Source organism: Cricetulus griseus, chromosome 6, assembly GCF_003668045.3.
Source record: "Cricetulus griseus strain 17A/GY chromosome 6, alternate assembly CriGri-PICRH-1.0, whole genome shotgun sequence".
NCBI classification, from domain to species: Eukaryota; Metazoa; Chordata; class Mammalia; order Rodentia; family Cricetidae; genus Cricetulus; species Cricetulus griseus.
In genome coordinates, this window is record NC_048599.1 from 34,200,816 (window position 1) to 34,219,024 (window position 18,209).

Here is an 18,209-nt window from a genome sequence, read left to right on the forward strand (position 1 = left end):
CTAGACAAATAAGATATTCTTTGTAGTTATTGTAGCTTCCCTTTGGTAAGTGGAAATTACATTCAAACAAAAAAATTTAAAGTGGTCTTTTCAGTCTTTTAATATAACAGGTTCTACTGAACCTATTAGAAGATAAAGTGGGAAATACCCTTGAATTAATTGGTACAGGAGACCACTTCCTGAACATTACACCAGTAGCACAGACACTGACATCAACAATTAATAAATGGGACCTCCTGAAACTGACAAGCTTCTGTAAGGCAAAGGACACAGTCAGCAAGACAAAACGGCAGCCCACAGACTGGGAAAAGATATTCACCAACCCCACATCTGACAGAGGGCTGTTCTCCAAAATATACAAATAACTCAAGAAACTAGTCTCCAAAACACCAAACAATCCAATTAAAAAGTGGGGTACAGAACTAAATAGACAATTCTCAATAGAGGAATCTAAAATGGCTGAAAGACACATAAGTGTTCAACATCCTTAGCCATCAGGGAAATGCAAATCAAAACAACTCTGAGATACCCTCTTACTCCTGTCAGAATGGCTAAAATCAAAAACACCAATGACAGTTTATGCTGGAGAGGATGTGGAGGAAAAGGAACACTTCTCCACTACTGGTGGGAGTGCCAACGTGTACAGCCACTTTGGAAATTAGTATGGCGACTCCTCAAGAAAATGGGCATGAGTCTACCACAAGATCCAGCAATTCCACTCCTAGGCATATACCCAAAAGAAGCACATTCATACAACAAAGACATCTATCTGTTCAACCATGTTCATAGCAGCACTATCTGTAATAGCAAGAAACTGGAAGCAGCCTAGATGCCCCTCAACTGAAGAATGGATAGAGAAAATGTGGTACATTTACACAATGGAGTACTACTCAGCAGAAAAAAAAAATGGAATCTTGAAGTTTTCAGGAAAATGGATGGAACTGGAAGAAACCATTCTGAGTGAGGTAACCCAATCACAAAAAGGCAAACATGATATGTACTCACTCAATGTGGATTTTAAACATAGAATAAGGGATTACCATCCTACAATCCACACTGCCAGAGAAACTAGTTAACAAGGAGGACCCTAAAAGAGACAAACTTTGTCCCCTGGAGAAGGGGAAAGGGTCACCATCCCCTGAGCAAATTGAGAGCATGGGGAGAGGGGGGAGGAAGCTACGAGAGTGAGAAGGGAAGAAAAGGAAGGATGCAGCGGTCAAGAGGAAGCATAAAGGCTGTGTCAGGTGTAGATTAAAAGAAAGGACATATGATAGGTAGGATTTTGGTTGGGGGGGTGGTAGGGGAGGGAGGGAGAAGGGAACTGGGATTGGCATGTAATTCAATCTTGTTTGTAATTCAAATATATAAAAAATAAAAAACTGAAAAAAAATAAAAAAAAATAAAAAATAAAAAGACCGCAGCTCTTTCCTAGACCAGAGGTCTCACTTGATCTAAGAGCACAAGCTCTGAAACAAATATATATATCAGGTTCTAACCCTACATGACTAGAAATCCCAGGATTTCCCTCCATGTTTTCAATGTTCTCTGTATCACTGAACTAAAACTGCCAACATGTAATCTATTTTTGTTGCCAGAGATGCCTTTTGGGGTGGTGTTTCTGAAACAGGTGCTTGTTGTCCTGGGGAAGGATTGGCATCAGGCAAGCCTGCTTGGGTAGCCAATTGTTGTGGAGTTAGATGATTATAATTCTTCCCAAGGCCTTCGTTCTCCCAGCAGAGCACAGACAAGGCTCAGCTTCCCCTGGGATTATATCTGGGTGGGGGTGAGGGGCTCCTTTCTTGTCCTTGAGAAGTGGTGAGCAACATCGGAGACAATGTCCTGCTGTCTGTTATCCATGTGTCACTTGTTTTCTTTTTTGAATGCAGTATTTTAATGCTTTGAGAATTTCATAATATATTTTTAATCATACTGCCTACAGTGGGGTGCAATTAATGCGTACCACAAAGGAGTCAGATCAAGTTTGATGAACAGATGTTTTAAAAGGAGAATGCTCACACGACGGAGTCAGTCCCCAACAACCAGGCGAGCCATGGAATAGAGAGAGCCGCCTGCCTTCGACCCTCATATTTAAGGTCTTGCTATGTCACTCTGACCACGCCCTAGTGTGCATGGTCTGCATCACCTGTGCCAGCCCCCAAGAGGGTGTGGCTAACATTTCCCCTACAATTGCCTCCTACCCTGTTCTTTCCCCAACTCTTCCCATATCCCTCCCCACCCTCTACCCCCCTTTTTTAGTTTTATTATTATTGCTGTTACATTTACACATATAAATATATAAATACAACTTACTGGATCTATTTATTATTGTTTGCATATATGTTTTGGGGGTCTGACTTCTTAGTCTTGAATAATCAATTAGGGGCTCATCCCTGGGGAAGACTGTTTCTCCCCTTCTTAACAGTCATTGTCTGTAGCTCTTCATCTAGGGAAGCGGCCTGGTGCCATCTCCCCTATCCATGCTGGCACGTCAACTGGTGTTGTCATTGTTTGGATCTTGTTTAGGATACCATGTTATAGAGATTTCATGGATGTAGCTTCCCTGTTCTACATAGAAGACACAATCTCACAGTAGATGCCCTGGTCATCTAGCTCTTACAATCTTTCTGTCCCCTCTTTCATGGTGTTTCCCTGGGCCTTAAGTGTAGGGGTTGTATAGTAAATGTATTAGTTGTGGTTGAACACCCACATTCAGGTGTTCTATTTTGACCAGCATGGCTTTCTGTAGTGGTCTCTCTCTGATGCAAAAAGAAGAATCTTTGATGAGGGGTGAGAACTACATTTAGCTGTGGGTATAAGGCTAAGCATGTAGAACGAAGTCAGAAAGTATACTGACTCAGCAAAGTGGAGATTTCGGTTCTTCTCTGGGTCCATGGCCTCACCAACTATGGAGAGTTGGCTAGGTTTATGGTAGCAGGAATGAGTTCAAACTCTCCTATTGAGCAGCCTTCCAACTGGACAGTGGTTGGTCACCTCTGAGATGTAAGTTCCACTCCTTTACCTGTGAGGATATCTTATAGTGTCTGGTCACTATTGTGGTTCAGAGGTATCACAGCTGGGTGAGACTGTTGATTGCTTTTCTCCCACGGAAGCTCACAGAGCACCTTCTGATACCATGAGAGCTAGTCCTCAAGGAGGAGACTTCCAGGCCAGTTCCAGTTCAATTCCTCCAAGCCCTGTGTCCAACTTGTGTGATATTTTTCACAATAGGGATTTACCTTTTCATTCTGGGAAGCATCCAAGGGCAACAGCAATAGCCTATATTGTTGTGTGGGGGGGTGCCTCTTGGACTCCCCTGACCAACAACTTGAATGGAGATTTCTCATGCTCTTTGGTGTGGTTTCTGGCACTTGGGTTTTCTTATTGAACAACAACATTCTGTAAAGATATGTCTGTGCCTAAGGTGCCTTCTGATTGGTTTAATAAAGAGCTAAATGGCCAATCTCTAGGAAGGAGAGATAGGTGGGATTTCCAGGGAGAGAGAGAGGAAGAGGATGAGGAATCTAGGCACATGAATTATGCCAGCAAGATGCCAGGGGACATGGAGGGGAAACAGGAGGTACAAGATGGAAGAGAGGTAATGCCATGTAATAGAACATAGATTAATATAAATGGGTTAATATAAGTATTAAGAGCTAGTTGAAACAAGCCTGCGCTTTCATAATTAATAATAAGTCTTTATGTCATTATTTGGGATCTGGCTGGTAGCCTAAAGTAAACAAAAAAATACAACACTCAAATCTACTTATGCCAGATGAAAAAAAATCAAACGTTGAAAAGAGTAGTTTACCTATGGAGACCCACCAAACCTCTCTCTACCCTGTAACATGATCTGACCTGAGCCCAGAGCTCTGGGAACCCAGTCCAAACCAAGAGTTTGCAGGGAAAGCTTCATCATAATCATAACACTCCACTCTCCACCTCCATTCTTCTCTCATTGTGGCAGGACAGGCTGAGCTTCGGGCTTTTGAGCTGTATATGGTCCTCAGAGCCATTACCTAGAGTTCTCACAGTGTTCCTTTGCAGGAAGCATTGCTACTGGAACAGATAGACATAAGACTTTGAAGTCAGGTGGCTTGATGAAAGTTAACCCTTGCATCACTGGCTTCAAATGAGAAGTGGGAGATGAGGCTCCCAACCAGATGAGTTAGATGCTTCTTGCTCATGCTTTATTCTGGAGCAACATCAGCTCTTCCCACTCTATGCACAGATTATCTCAAGCCATTTCCTCAGCATGCCACCCTAAGCATCATGCCATGATGAAGCCAACTCTGTGCTTGATCAACAAACCAAAGTTCACTTTCTCTACGATGCCACCCAAAATGACACAGGATCTGGTGTGCTGGCATTGCTCTCGTGCAACTGCTCTCATTTTTCTGAATACCCTGACAATGGACACTAATAAAAGATTTGCACTATGTCTAAGCACAGAACTTCCTTGAGGATCCCAGAATTCTCCTTTGCTCCAGGTGTGTTCTCTGGCTACATCCTTAGACAAGCTATCTGCTATTACCTGAACAGATATATACCCTAGACTGCCAATCAAGCTTCCTTAAAATTCCCTCAGACATCCATCTGTTCCTAAGGGTTTGGGTTGCTTGCTTGGCTATGTCACAAACACCTGAAGTGCCCTCCACTGCTGAGGCTTTTTGTCTTGTCTGTTTTAGTAGACTGTGCATCTGGGCTCCAGGCCTTGGTGGCATTTACGCTTATGCGCCCAGAGACTATCACTCTAACTAATATTGGCAAATAAATGAATGATTCCCAAGAATCAGGGTCATTGGATCAGTCAATATTTCTTTAATCTCACACAAGTCAGTTGCCTTCTTGGTGGCTCCACCTACGCAATGGTGATGGATCTTCTCTAGCATAGAACTAAGTGTTCCCGCAGAGCAATTCCCATGGACATTATGGTTTAACGGAGGAAGAAGACAGCTAAGGAACTCTGGGGCGGGGAGTTAATTGGAAGATTTAGCATGCCTGGACTTCTCTGCCTTAGCTGCTCATTGAAGCTACCTGAGAATTTTTCTTTTGACACAGGGCCCTGGAGTTTTCAAATCTCCTCCAGGTGAGGATAATGTGCAGCTTAGACTGAGAATGCTGGCTGACTCTGAGACATGATGCCTTCATAAGCAAAGGCAAGGAATTCTCAAAGCTTAACTAAATTAACATGGGCTGGAGGGTTGTTGAACCCAGAGTGCAGGACTGCACCCAAGTTGACTCAGCAGCACTGGGGCAGTCTGAGACTCTGTTTCTCAGAACTTCCCAGCAATTCTGCTGCTCTGGGGTCTCCTTTTTGAGAACTACTGGGTCCAAAACACTGTGTGGCTTGTTCACCATTTCCAATTCAGTCTTGCTGGTATCTTTATTTATTTTTTTAGTTTAGCCACATGTAGCTAGGTGGTGACTATATTGCATGGTATGGTAGAAATCCAGATACTTGTAGAGCCATGAGGTATTTTCATCCCTTCTTTCAAGTAAAGAAAAAATGCATGCCTTTGTCTAGCCTGTAGCATAATACAGTGTGTACACAGAGGACACTCACCTACCCAGCAGAAAATTCAGGACCTCAAAGCAGGCTTTAAAAGGGGGCTGGGTACACAGAAGCACTTTCTGCTAGCCACAGGGGCAGCTTACATGACTCTGAGAGAGCAATAAAGCAATTTTTAAAAGAGTAGGAAAGTCCTCATAATGTTTCAAAGAAATGTGCAAAGAGAAATGGTGTCAGCGTGCGTGACTTAAAGCCCAAAGACTACAATAGTAGTGGCAAGGTTCATTTCAAGGGGAAAGAAATCTCTCGGACAAGATAGGCAGGCACACATGAGGATTTTGAAGAACTAGCAGTGTAGATGATAGCAAAGCTGGTGAAGAAATGGCTAACAGAAGCCTACGAGGCTAGGGAAGCAACACAACCTACAACTGGTAGCCATCAATGGTGTCAGCATTCCTGCACCTGAAGCGGGGGCATCTTGGAAAATTCTGCAGGAGAGGGAAAACTGTCAGCAGTTGCTCCAGCCTCTGTGGAAGACATAGCCACCCTCCTCTCATTCCCCCAATCTAAACTGTTCTGCCCACCAGCAATCTCCTTGGCCAAGCCGAAGAAGCAGCTAGGAAGTGGGCACAACCTCCCAGGCAAGAGCAAGGCACAAAAAGTCACCAGCAGGAAGGACAATGTGCAAAAGGGATAATTACAAGAACAGTGTCCACCTGGGCGTTGGTGGCGCACGCCTTTAATATCCCAGCACTCGGGAGGCAGAGGCAGAGGCAGGCGGAACTCTGTGAGTTCGAGACCAACCTGGTCTACAGAGCGAGTACAGGATAGGTGCCAAAGCTACACAGAGAAACCCTGTCTAAAAAAAAAAAAGAACAGTGTCCAGATCATGACTGCAGGTGACAGTCACACAAAAAGAGCAGTGGAATCCTAAGTTTAGTTTCAAATTCTGGGACTCTCTCACCTCCTAATTCAGGTTTGCATTACGGCATGAATATGGAATGCCCTCATAGGGTCATGTTTTGAATGCTTGGTCCCCAGCTGGCATTTTAGGAAGTAGGACTTAGCTTGAAGAAGTAGGTCACTAGGAATAGGACAGTAAAGGTATCTTATCCCTTCCCTGATAGCTACTCTCCATCCTTCTATCCACCCCAGTGCGTGCGTGCGTGCGTGCGTGCCTGCGTGCGCGCGCGCGCCGTGTGTGTGTGTGCGCGTGTGTGCGTGCGTGCCTGCGTGCGTGCGTGCGTGCGTGCGTGCGTGCGTGCGTGTGCGTGTGTTTCTGCCCCATGTTCCTGCTACTGTGACACTCTGCCCAAGCACACAGGGTCAAGAGGTCATGGCCTGAACCCTTTAAGTTGTTTTTCTTCCAGGTATGTGGTCATGGTAATGATAAAAGTAACAAGTACAGATGTTGAGAGACAGCTCTCTCTGATGTTTCTTCAATTAAATTGGCTCTGAGACTCCATTTCCAAGTTTGTGCACAGGAGAGAATCCCCTCTAAGATCAGGCAGTCTAGACAACCAGGTCCTCAGTGTCACCTGCATTATGGATACGACACAAATATTGACCCTGCATTTGCTATAGTAATTCTCAGCCCCGTCCTGCCTCAGGGTCCCCTGTGTTCTGCCAGCAAATACAGCCTCCCAAATACTGCATCAGACTAACTGGTTGCTGGTGAATCAGGTAAAATGTCATGCCCTTCAGAGCTCCTGATTGTCACTCCCCTCTCTAAGTCTGTATCTCCACTTAACCAGGGAAATCCAGATGGGCTGTCTCTTCTCTCCCTACACCCGGTTCTAACAACCTGTTGGCAGTCATCTGAACATCCCTCCTGTCACTTTGAGATCATTATGCTTGCCATTTTACCCTCCTCAAACTGTGGTTGTCTGATCATCTACCTCTTCCTACAGATCTCTCACTCCCCCTGAAAAGAGGCCCTTTTATATCTAAGCTGGAGCCATCTTCCTCCTACAGAAGGGCTGTCAGGTGCAGCTCCTTCAGGAGACCACCCCAGTGTACTTTCTGTTCACGGGTAGAGCCTTGATGCTCACTCACCACTGGTAAAGAATCAAAACAGGTTGTGAAGCCCCCATAAATATCAAATACATTATCCCAAAGTAATCTATTAATTTAGATTCAGCACTCTAAAATACCACAGTAACAGACAATTTCCTAATGTGCACTCGGGGCTGGTTTCTAGGAGCTCCAAAATTAAATGCAGTGCTATCTTGACCTCAGGAGAGAAAACACGGCAGTGCTTAAGAAGGCTGACTCCCCTCAAATGGCAGTCTCCTTTGTCTTTCCTAAAACAGCCGAGAGGTCTGACTCTCCAAGTTTGCCCAGTTTGTGGTATGAGAGTCTTCTGTTCTATTTAAAAGGACTACAATCAGCAATGGATTTACAAAGAATTCTGGAAGTGCTTGGCTGAACAGGGGAAGCAACAGCAAATTAGTAACAGCAAAGGTCATCTCTCTGGTTTTTGAGTTACTAAAATGACAGTGGGTCAAAAGGAGTGGAGTGGTGGTGGGTGTGTTTGTTCCTTATGGTCAAATCAATGGATACCAAGTATTATCAATACCCATCCATCAGCTAGCTCCATACATCATCTCAATGCAGCCTGGTAGAAGAGCTGTCCTCCCTTCTCAGGACCACCAAGCATGAGAGGCTGGGGAGCATCCAGCCTCAGAGGATGCCTTTATTTGGTCTATGTTTTGTGTAGCCACAAATGCTTGTTCTGCTATAAAGTAAACCACAAAAGGCAAGATTAAACGGATCTTGCTTCCCAGCATTGTCAGCACACTGCTCTGTTTAAAGTACTGGGCCTAAGACCTGCCAAGGCTTCTCAAAAAACAGCCATACATGGTCTGACTCTCCTCTCCTATCCCCGCACTGAAGATGTTTTAACAGACAGTAAACAGCAAGCTTTGTAAGTAATCAGGGATGCTAGAAAAGATGTAAAGGCAGAAGGTTTATCCTATGTAATCAGAACTGCACCCAAATCTAATTTTAGCTTTTACTCCCACAGACAGGCTTGGAAATAACCTTTCTTTCAAAGGAAGGTTAACAGGTGGAAACTGGTGCTTTGCTTTTGATGGATTCTTGCCTGTTCTGGGGTTTCTCCTTGACCTCACGCCGTCTCTCATCATGTTGGCCTGTTAGGTCGGACCTTCCCAAGTTACTCTGGAGTGTGTTCACTGCCTCTCTGATCCCAGGAGCTGAAAATGACCTTCATATTGGTAGAAATGCTTCCTGCCATCCAATGCTACATTTTTCTGATATCATATCCCCTGCATTTTGTAAAGAGAGATTTTTAAGCCAATTACTTGAAACAGAAGGTCTCCCTTCACATAAGTAGGACTGGGTTTTCTGCTCAGATGATAAAAAGCTCCCAACATTATGATCCACTTGGAATTATTTTGTTAGAAAGCCAGCCTCCAGTTAACGCAACTTACACTCACTGTTCCTCTCATTATTTCTGACCCAGGCTCTCCCCTATATCTTTCAAATTCTCACAAATGCTCTCCCCTGGGCAATAGAGCCTTAGATCTTTCGGCTCTCTTCCTCATGGTTGTCAGCCACTCAAGCCACTTGGCTATACTCAGCTGTGCACACTCCAGGACCGATGCCCCTTTAAAATGGGGTCCAGAAACAAAGCTGTGAACAATGAGAATATGTTGTTTTACCACTGTCCAAACATCTAGTTATTAGTTATTACTATTCAATCCTCATCTCTCCTGACTCCAAGGACAGGCTGCAGCTGTTCAGTGAGCATTAATTGGTGCTGATAAACTGTGGTGGCAGGAAAACACATGACAAATCTGCTCAGTGACGCATGTAAAAATGGAATTTTTAGTAAATTTATTCATGGCAAACCCTCCTTTGGTAGGAGTGGAGGTGGGGGCTTCTTGGGCCTCACTGTCCATGAGCTAGGAAAACTGACCTGGGTCTGTACTGGGATGCAATGTTTTCAACCTCAAATGTGGATGTTAAAATATCATACATTTATTTTTTGGATGTCTGAGCTGGTTCAGAACAAAGACAATTTCACTGGGTAGCCAATCTTTTCCTAACTATATATTCCAAGTACCTTGATGGTGGCTTTTAAATGTCATTTCAGGTTTTTTCCCCCCATACTTCCTAATGTCTTCATTTAAAATAGACAAGTGGCTCAGACAAGAGGGACTCAAGTTGTTATAAATCATGGGTAGACAGTGTCAGCATTACCAAAATCCCCCAAAAAAGGCATCTTCTCTATAATAAGACAAATATTTTAAGAGATGATAACACTGTTTACATAAGCAATATAATTTCTCAACTTATATAGCATTAAAAATGACTGCTATAGATGTGTCACTGGTCAATTAACTCCTTTAACATTATGTGGTCTTTCTTCACAACACTTGGTGTAGTGCCTTGATATACACACAACAGAGCAGCTGCTGGACAAGAGTTCTGTGTAGCCAATGTGGGAGGCCTTGCCCCACTTCCCAGGTGGAGCAGATGCATCTATTCTCAACCAGAATGTTCTGGCCATTCTGAAGATGGGTCCCCAGACTGTCTGCATTCCCTTTCCTGCCACCACTTTTCCAAGTAGAATGTCATCAGTCATAAATTACCAGACAGCCTCTCACTGTGCAACTGGAGGCCTGTGTGAACCATGCATAGAAGAACTCTTGCAAGGCCTATCTACAATGAAGTATGGATACATACAGTGGGTTCAGACGCATCACATTTCTACAGACAACATCATAAAACCAACACAGCAGAATCTGTCTAATAATAAAGTAGCTCATTGAGATTTATGATTTTATTATTATTTATTTTTAGAAAAAAAAAAGAAGAAAATGTACACGATGCAAAGTCTCATACAATATGTTATTGGTGGTTGCCTAACACCAGCCCTGTCTTGTGACTCAGTGATGGAGATGACATGGACAGAAGGGATGGGCTGGAGACTGATCATGGACACACAGAATACACCACAATAGACTTGAGGACAGATGATGCTGGGCCAGACTGTTCTAAAAGCAAGCTAAGACATGGTAGGAAGCAAGAAAACAATGGACCTCTCTCCATGGGGAGGCATAGGTATGTGCCAAACACGAGCATCCCCACCCCATCTCACAACACCCACTACCCATTCAGACCACAGCATTACATAAGGAAACAGAATGGTCCTTTGGTGTTTTTCTGCAGGCGTAGTCAGGTTCCCAGTGTCTTACTTCTGATTTTCTTTTCATATTTGAGTCCTGAATTCTTAAGCAGTGTAGGGGGTTAGCATCTTGAATGTTTCAGGATCCGGTTCTGCCCAATGGTAATTTGCTAAAAAGGAACAAAGAAAAGACATTGCTAAGACGAACTGCTTTTATAACCTACCTCTAGGTGCAGAAACATTAAGAATTAGCTGAAGGCATTACTTCAAATTCACACAAAGACCCGGATCACACTGTGTCATTTAACTATGAAAAATCTAGCAACTTGTAACGTGTAAACCCAAATACCTTCTCACCAAAGTATCTCCACAATAACTTCAATATGTGATCTCAAAAAGATACTAAATCGAATTACTGAACACAGTTCTTTGGTTAGTTGGTTGATTAGTTTTGGGTTTTTTTTTGTTATTTTGTTTTGTTTTCACTTTTGTTTTGTTTTGTTTTTTGTTTTGTTTTTCGAGACAGGGTTTCTCTGTGTGGCTTTGGAACCTATCCTGGCCCTCGCTCTGGAGACCAGGCTGCCCTCAAAATCACAGAGATTCACCTGCCTCTGCCTCCCAAGTGCTGGGATTAAAGGCGTGCACCACCAATGCCTGGCTTGTTTTCACTTTTTGAGACACGATCTCATTCTAGAGACCTAGCTGACCTAGGTCAGGCTGACCTAGCCCAGGCTGACCTAGAACTCACTACGGAGTCTGAGGCTGGCCCTAAGATTGCAGCAATTTTCCTACCACAATCTCCTAGAATTACAGGTTTGAATCACAATGCCCAAATCTGAATATATTTGTAATTGCTTTTGCATTGAAGAGAACTCTCAAAGCAAATGAGAGTGTATTCTGAAATAAAAAAAAAAAAAGGAAAACACAACATAACAGAACTGTAATATTCACCAAGAAGGAAATTCATAGCATTTAGTATTTATACTTGGGTGGAGGTGCTAATCTATAATCTGAGTTTCTACCTTAAGAAAGGAAAATGATAAAGGTAGAAAACTCCTCAAAACAAATCTAATTGGGAGAATAACAAAGAGAAAAACAGAAACCAGTGAAATTTCAAATGGAAAATGACAGAAAAATAAATTAAAACATCAAAAAAATCAATAAACCTGGCACTGGGCTTTTTTATTTGACAAACTATGGATTATGGGAGGAACATTATCCCTGATATAAGGTAACTCCAATTAAACTTTTTTATATGAATACACACACACACAAGTGAGTATGTATATATAGTATATGTGTGTGTATTTGAATATTATAAAATAATAGGTTTCCATATGGATTTTCAAACAAATTTAGAAAAATTAAAGATTTCCTAGAATTCAATGAGAATGTGGACACAACATACCCAAACCTATGGGATACTTTGAAAGCAGTGCTAAGAGGAAAGTTCATAGCGTTAAGTGCCCACATGAAGAAACAGGAGAATAATCACACTCGAGAATTAACAGCACAACTGAAAGCTTTAAAAAACAAAGAAGCCAATACACCCCGGAGGAGCAGATGCCAGGAAATAATCAAATTGAGGGCTGAAATCAGTAAAATGGAAACTAGGAGAACAATACAAAGAATCAATATAACAAAAAGTTGGTTCTTGGAGAAAATTAACAAGATAGACAAACCTTTATCCAAACTTACCAAACAACAAAGAGTGAAAATGCAAATTAATAAAATTAGGAATGAAAAGAGGGACATAACAACAGACACAGAGGAAATCCAGAGAATCTTCAGGTCATACTTTGAAAACCTATATTCCTCAAAATTTGAAAATCTAAAGGAAATGGACAATTTTCTGGACAGATTTCATTTACCAAAATTAAATCAAGAACAGATAAGCAATTTAAATAGACCTATAACCTCTAATGAAATTGAAGCAGTCATCAGAAGTCTCCCAACCAAAAAAAGCCCAGGGCCAGACGGCTTCAGTGCAGAATTCTACCAGAAATTCAAAGTACAGCTAATACCAATTCTCCTCAAAGTATTCTACACAATAGAAGCAGAAGGATCATTACCAAACTCTTTTTATGAGGCCACAATAACCTTGATACCTAAGCCACACAAAGACACAACTAAGAAAGAGAACTACAGACCAATATCCCTCATGAATATTGATGCAAAAATTCCCAATAAAATATTGGCAAATCGAATCCAAGAACACATCAGAGAAATCATCTATCCTGATCAAGTAGGCTTCATCCCAGGGATGCAAGGATGGTTCAACATAGGAAAATCCATCAATGTAATCCACCATATAAACAGGCGGAGAAAAAAAATCACATGATCATCTCACTAGATGCCAAAAAAAGCCTTTGACAAAATCCAACACCCTTTCCCGATAAAGGTCCTGGAGAAATCAGGGATAACAGGAACATACCTCAACATAATAAAAGCAATATACAGCAAGCCAACAGCCAACATCAAATTAAATGGTGAGAAACTCAATGCAATTCCTCTAAAATCAGGAACAAGGCAAGGCTGTCCACTCCCTCCATACCTCTTCAATATTGTCCTTGAAGTTCTAGCTAGAGCAGTAAGACAACAAAAGGAGATTAAGGGAATATAAATCGGAAAGGAAAAAGTCAAACTCTCACTATTTGCAGATGATATGATAGTCTACATAAGTGACCCGAAAAACTCAACCCGGGAACTCCTACAGCTGATAAACACCTTCAGCAAAGTGGCAGGATACAAGATTAACTCAAAAAAATCTGTAGCCCTACTATATACAGATGACACATTGGTGGAGAAAGAAATCAGAGAAGCATGAAACAAATTTAGTATGACTTACCCCTCCCTAATCCACTCCTTACCCTGCCTTCCCATCTGAGTCCTAGGTGTGGGATACCTTCCCTCAAGTCAGGGGTATTCAAGAAACCACAAAACAATACAAACCATTATTTTTGGTTGCCCACCAAAACTTGATTATAAGATATTGTTGTTGAAGATACCACATACTTTGGTCACAGGGCATGGAGAAATCAAGTTGGTACTGCTTGCAAGCTTCCTCCCTGATGGCTAGCTTTCATAGTCCTGGAAGGTATTATACAGGGCTGTTGGGGGGGTTTTAGTAAAAGCTACCAGCTGTGGACCCTGTAATCTATAATAACCACCAGTGTGAAAAAATATGCCCATGCATGCACAGTGGCATGAACCACTCTCGGTTTAGTTTTAAGGCTCACTCCACTGGATGAAACACATACATGGTACTATAAATCCATCCAACAAGCCGTGGCTAGGGAACTCATAAGCCCCAGAAGTGAACCTACTACTATTATTTTTGCTAAATGGACATAGCATCAAACTTTTTTAAAAATTCGTATCTCTATACCCATAGATTAGTACAGCTATCAGATCTTATCAGAGAAGTTTCTCTGTGTAGTGATTGGCAGCTGAAGCAGAAACAACTGGTCAAAGTGCAGAGAATGAGTGTACGAGAACTCAGCCACAAATGGGCACACCTATGGTATACCCACTCTCCACAAGGCTCAAGCACCATTGTGGAAGAGAAGGTATAAAGACTGTAAGAGTCAGGTTGGAGAAGACCAGAGTGGAACAGTGTCCTCTGAACACGACAGGACTATGGCACTCATGAACTCATAGCACCTGTGGTTTCCCCGCAGAAGATCACACCAGTCATCATTCTAGCACAGAGGAGGAAAAAGCTTGTGAGCCCCCACACCTAACAGAAGAGCTACTGGCAGTTAGTTGCTTCTGGAGGAGAAAGAGTACATTTTTCTTTAAGGGTATGGCCCTTAGTCAGTTGGCCATGCTTCAGGGGATGGCCCCAAATTCATGAATATGTAGGCAGCACAAAATTGGACTCAGTGGGGAGAGAGAGGGGGGGGGGGAGACAGAGAGAGAATGAACATGAAATTGGGGGGAGTTGAGGAGGCAGTTCTGGGAAGGGCTGAGGTTGAACATAGTTAAATACATTGTATGGAGGAGTGAAATTCTCAAAGGACTAATGAAAATATTATATTAAAAAATCTGACGGCAAAACCTCTTAGTCGGGGTTACTACTGCTGAGATAAAACATGCCGGAGTGCTGCTTACTAGCTTGTTCTCTGTGGCTTGCCCACCCTCCTGCTTTCTTACAGAATCCAGAACCATCATCCCAGGGGTGGGCCCACCCACAATGGACTGCGCCTGCCCACACCTAACTAAGAAAATTATCTACAGGCTTGCCTGCAGCCTGATCTTAGGGAAACATTTTCTCAACTGAGGTTCCCATCTCTCAAATGACTCTAGACCAGCAATTCTCTCAACCTGGGGAATGTAATCATCAGAAAACACATATTTGTGATGATCTCAGGGACTGAGAAACCACTCACTAGCAAAATTACAGTTATGAAGTAACAGTTATGGTTGGGTGTTCCTAAAACCATTGGAAATATGTGTTTTCCAATGGTCTTAACCCATAGGTTGAGAACCACTGTTCTAGACTGTGTCAAATTTCCATAAAACTAAACAGCATATAAGGTATAGGTAATATAATAATCTGGAAATAAATACAACACATCAACAATCGAGATGTCAAATCAGAGTGTTTGAATTGTAAGTTAACTAAACAATAAACCCAATTATAGAAAAACTTGGGAAATGGTTGCTGGCCATCACCTCGGAGTGATGGGAAATGACGGTGCTGTATGTTGGAAGGCTGTTAACAAAACCACAACTGACAGCATTTCCAGCTACAATCTTCCTCCAAGTATGCAAGCAGCGCTCTGTTCACTGCTTTCAAATACCAAGGAGTGAGAAACATCTTCAGTGAGCCAGCACAGGACTGGAAGCTAGGAATCCTTCAACAGCCTGTTCAGACACTGAGATTCTCAGCCAGATGTGGTGGCTCAGATCTGCACTCCTAGTACTTGGAAGGCTGAGGATGAAGAATTGCTTTGTGTTTGAGGCCAGCCTGGGCTACATAGCAAGTTTCAGGCTCCCTTGGACTAAAGAACAATACCTCTCAAAAACAAGGAACAATGGAATCTTGAAATTTGCAGGAAAATGGATGGAACTGGAAGAAAACATTCTGAGTGAGGTAACCCAATCACAAAATGACAAACATGATATGTACTCACTCATATGTGGATTTTAGACATAGAGTAAGGGATTACCAGCCTACAATCCACACTGCCAGAGAAACTAATAAACAAGGAGGACCCTAAAAGAGACAAACATTGTCCCTTGGAGAAGGGGAAAGGGTTACCATCCCCTGAGCAAATTGAGAGCATGGGAAGAGGGGGGAGGGAGCTACGAGAATGAGGAGGGAAGAAGAGGAAGGATGCAGAGGGCATGAGGGAGCAGAAAGGTTGAGTCAGGTGTAGATTAGAAGAAAGGATATGTGATAGGTAGGGTTTTAGTTGGGGGTAGAAGGAAGGGAGGGAGAAGGGAACTGGGATTCTCATGTAATTCAATCTTATTTCTAATTCAAATTAAAAAATGATAAAAAAAAAAAAGGAAGAACCCACAAGATGTTCCTATTTGCTGACTTTTAGCTAACCAGTTTCCAGCTTCAGGACATTTGCGTAACTACAAGATTCAAGTTCTAAACTCAGAACATACAGGACACACAGGTGTTCTCAAACTCACTGTTCAAAACAAAACCCCAGCTTTTATGTATTTACTAATTTCATGTCGCAGCTGGGAAGCCCGCTGGCATCATTTACCTAGAGAGTAGGACTGTTTCATGGAAAAACTTAAGAGCTTCTGATGTTATCAGTGAGGTATCCACCCTACCTGTTAGCACTGTTAGAGGTTCCAGTGAGCCCTCCAATGAACTGCCAAGGGGACTCAGGTCTTTCAAACAAAAAGAGTTGAAATCTGGCAAGGAATGGTGGTGTATTAGTACAATCTCAGCCCTTTGGAGACAGAGAATCATGAATTCAAGTCCAGCCTAGGTGACTTAGACAGTTCAAGGCCAGCCTGGCCTACATAGTAAGACCATGTTTCAAAAAGCCAACATCTAGGACGTAATACCTGACTTCTGATAAGATGGAAGATTATCGGCAACCTCTCCTTGTGACCCACTTAAGGTATAATCTGCATTTAAGAAAGAATTACCTATTGCAAAGAGAGAAAAGAGAAGAGGTTTGGAAATTCCCAAAGGCAGTGAGAGAATGGCTGATAGAGTCGGGCAGTGCCCCTCCCAAAAAGCCAAAACTGAATGCTCCTGACGCCCAGCTGCAGAGTGGAGGAGGTACACGACCCTCATCTCAAAGCTAGCCTAGAGGTCTGAAGGGGAAAGAGAGGGGGCAGCCCTCTCCTCAAAACAAGCCCCCATGCTCAGAAGCCTTAAATATAGTGGTGGGTTTGATGAGAGACATTTCTCCCACTCATGGGTCAGGAATGAACTGGAGTTCCATTTTGTCAGTCTTCATGACTTGGAGAGCAAGAAGGGTTGCCCACCATCTTGAGAGAGGACCTGTTGTTCAAAACTGACCCACTCTGGGGGCCTGAGAACAGTGAGCAATCCACAAGTCAGGGAGTCTGAATTTAACCAGCCCCGGCCCCAAAGCAAAAGACAGTTCTGGGCATAGATGTGAACAGCAAGAAGGCCTGGCATGGAGACAGATGTGGACAGCAGAAAGGCCTGGCATGGGAACAGATGTGGACAGCAGGAAGGCCTGGCATGGGGACAGATGTCGGCAGCAGGAATGCCTGGCACTGAGAAGCTGGAGAGCAGAGGCTTCATGAAGCTTAGCTCAAGCTGTGAAGCACACAACTCCTGATGGAATCAGGACTCATCAACTGACAGCTGGGCTGTGACAGCCATAAGCCTGAGGTCAGTGAGGGGATCAAGTCCTGGAGTCACCCATCACTGAAAACACTGACTTCCAAGTGTACCTGATGCCCACAGCTGCATCCTTCCAGCACAATGATTAATATTCAGGAGGTCCTGGAGGAACTAAGCCAGGTCCTTTGCCTGTACAAATCTCTGTGCTGTGAGTGCTTCCCATAACTCCCAGTGTACTTAGGAGACCCCGTCCCCCTGAGTTAGAACACCCTAGGGGATACCATTTGAGAAATGTCCAGGTAAGAGAACCAGAGACCACAAAAGCTAAGTGTGCACAGCAGAAGCTCCTGATACACAAAGAAAGGAAGCTGTCAGAATGAAGACAGGGTCAATGAACATTGGACACTTGTCCATCACAAACTCGAGCCCAGCCTAAAGCATGGGAAAGTCTCTAGTCCACAACTGTGACTGACACTCCCATCCCCCACAGAGCTTTCTCACTGCTGTCAGAATTGACATCAGAGGAATCCAACCCCCAAGGACAACACCGAAGACAGAGGGTAGATGCTCAGCATCTGATGTCTGTGCTATGATGACTTTTGGTGTATTTCTGAGATGCTCACACAATCCCTCCATTAAACCTCTAAGGCAGTGGTTCTCAACCTTTGGGCCACAACTCCTTTGGGGCTCTCATAACAGATATCCTGCATATCATGTATTTTACATTACAATCCATAACAGTAGCAAATTTCAGT

The 18,209-nt window shown here is 43.1% G+C and overlaps 1 protein-coding gene across 2 annotated transcripts in view; it reads right to left on the reverse strand.

Annotated features, from left to right (window-relative positions):
* The window catches only part of Dtd1 (D-aminoacyl-tRNA deacylase 1), a 193,967-nt gene that overhangs the window by 11,382 nt on the left and 164,376 nt on the right, over positions 1–18,209 (reverse strand). The window contains exon 6 of one of the 2 annotated variants that reach the window (XM_027421609.2): positions 10,302–10,831. The exons of the other annotated variant lie outside the window; for it this stretch is intronic. The gene's annotated coding sequence lies outside the window, so the exon portion shown is untranslated. Of the gene's footprint in view, positions 1–10,301; positions 10,832–18,209 lie in introns of those variants that run through there. 2 annotated transcript variants of the gene reach the window in all.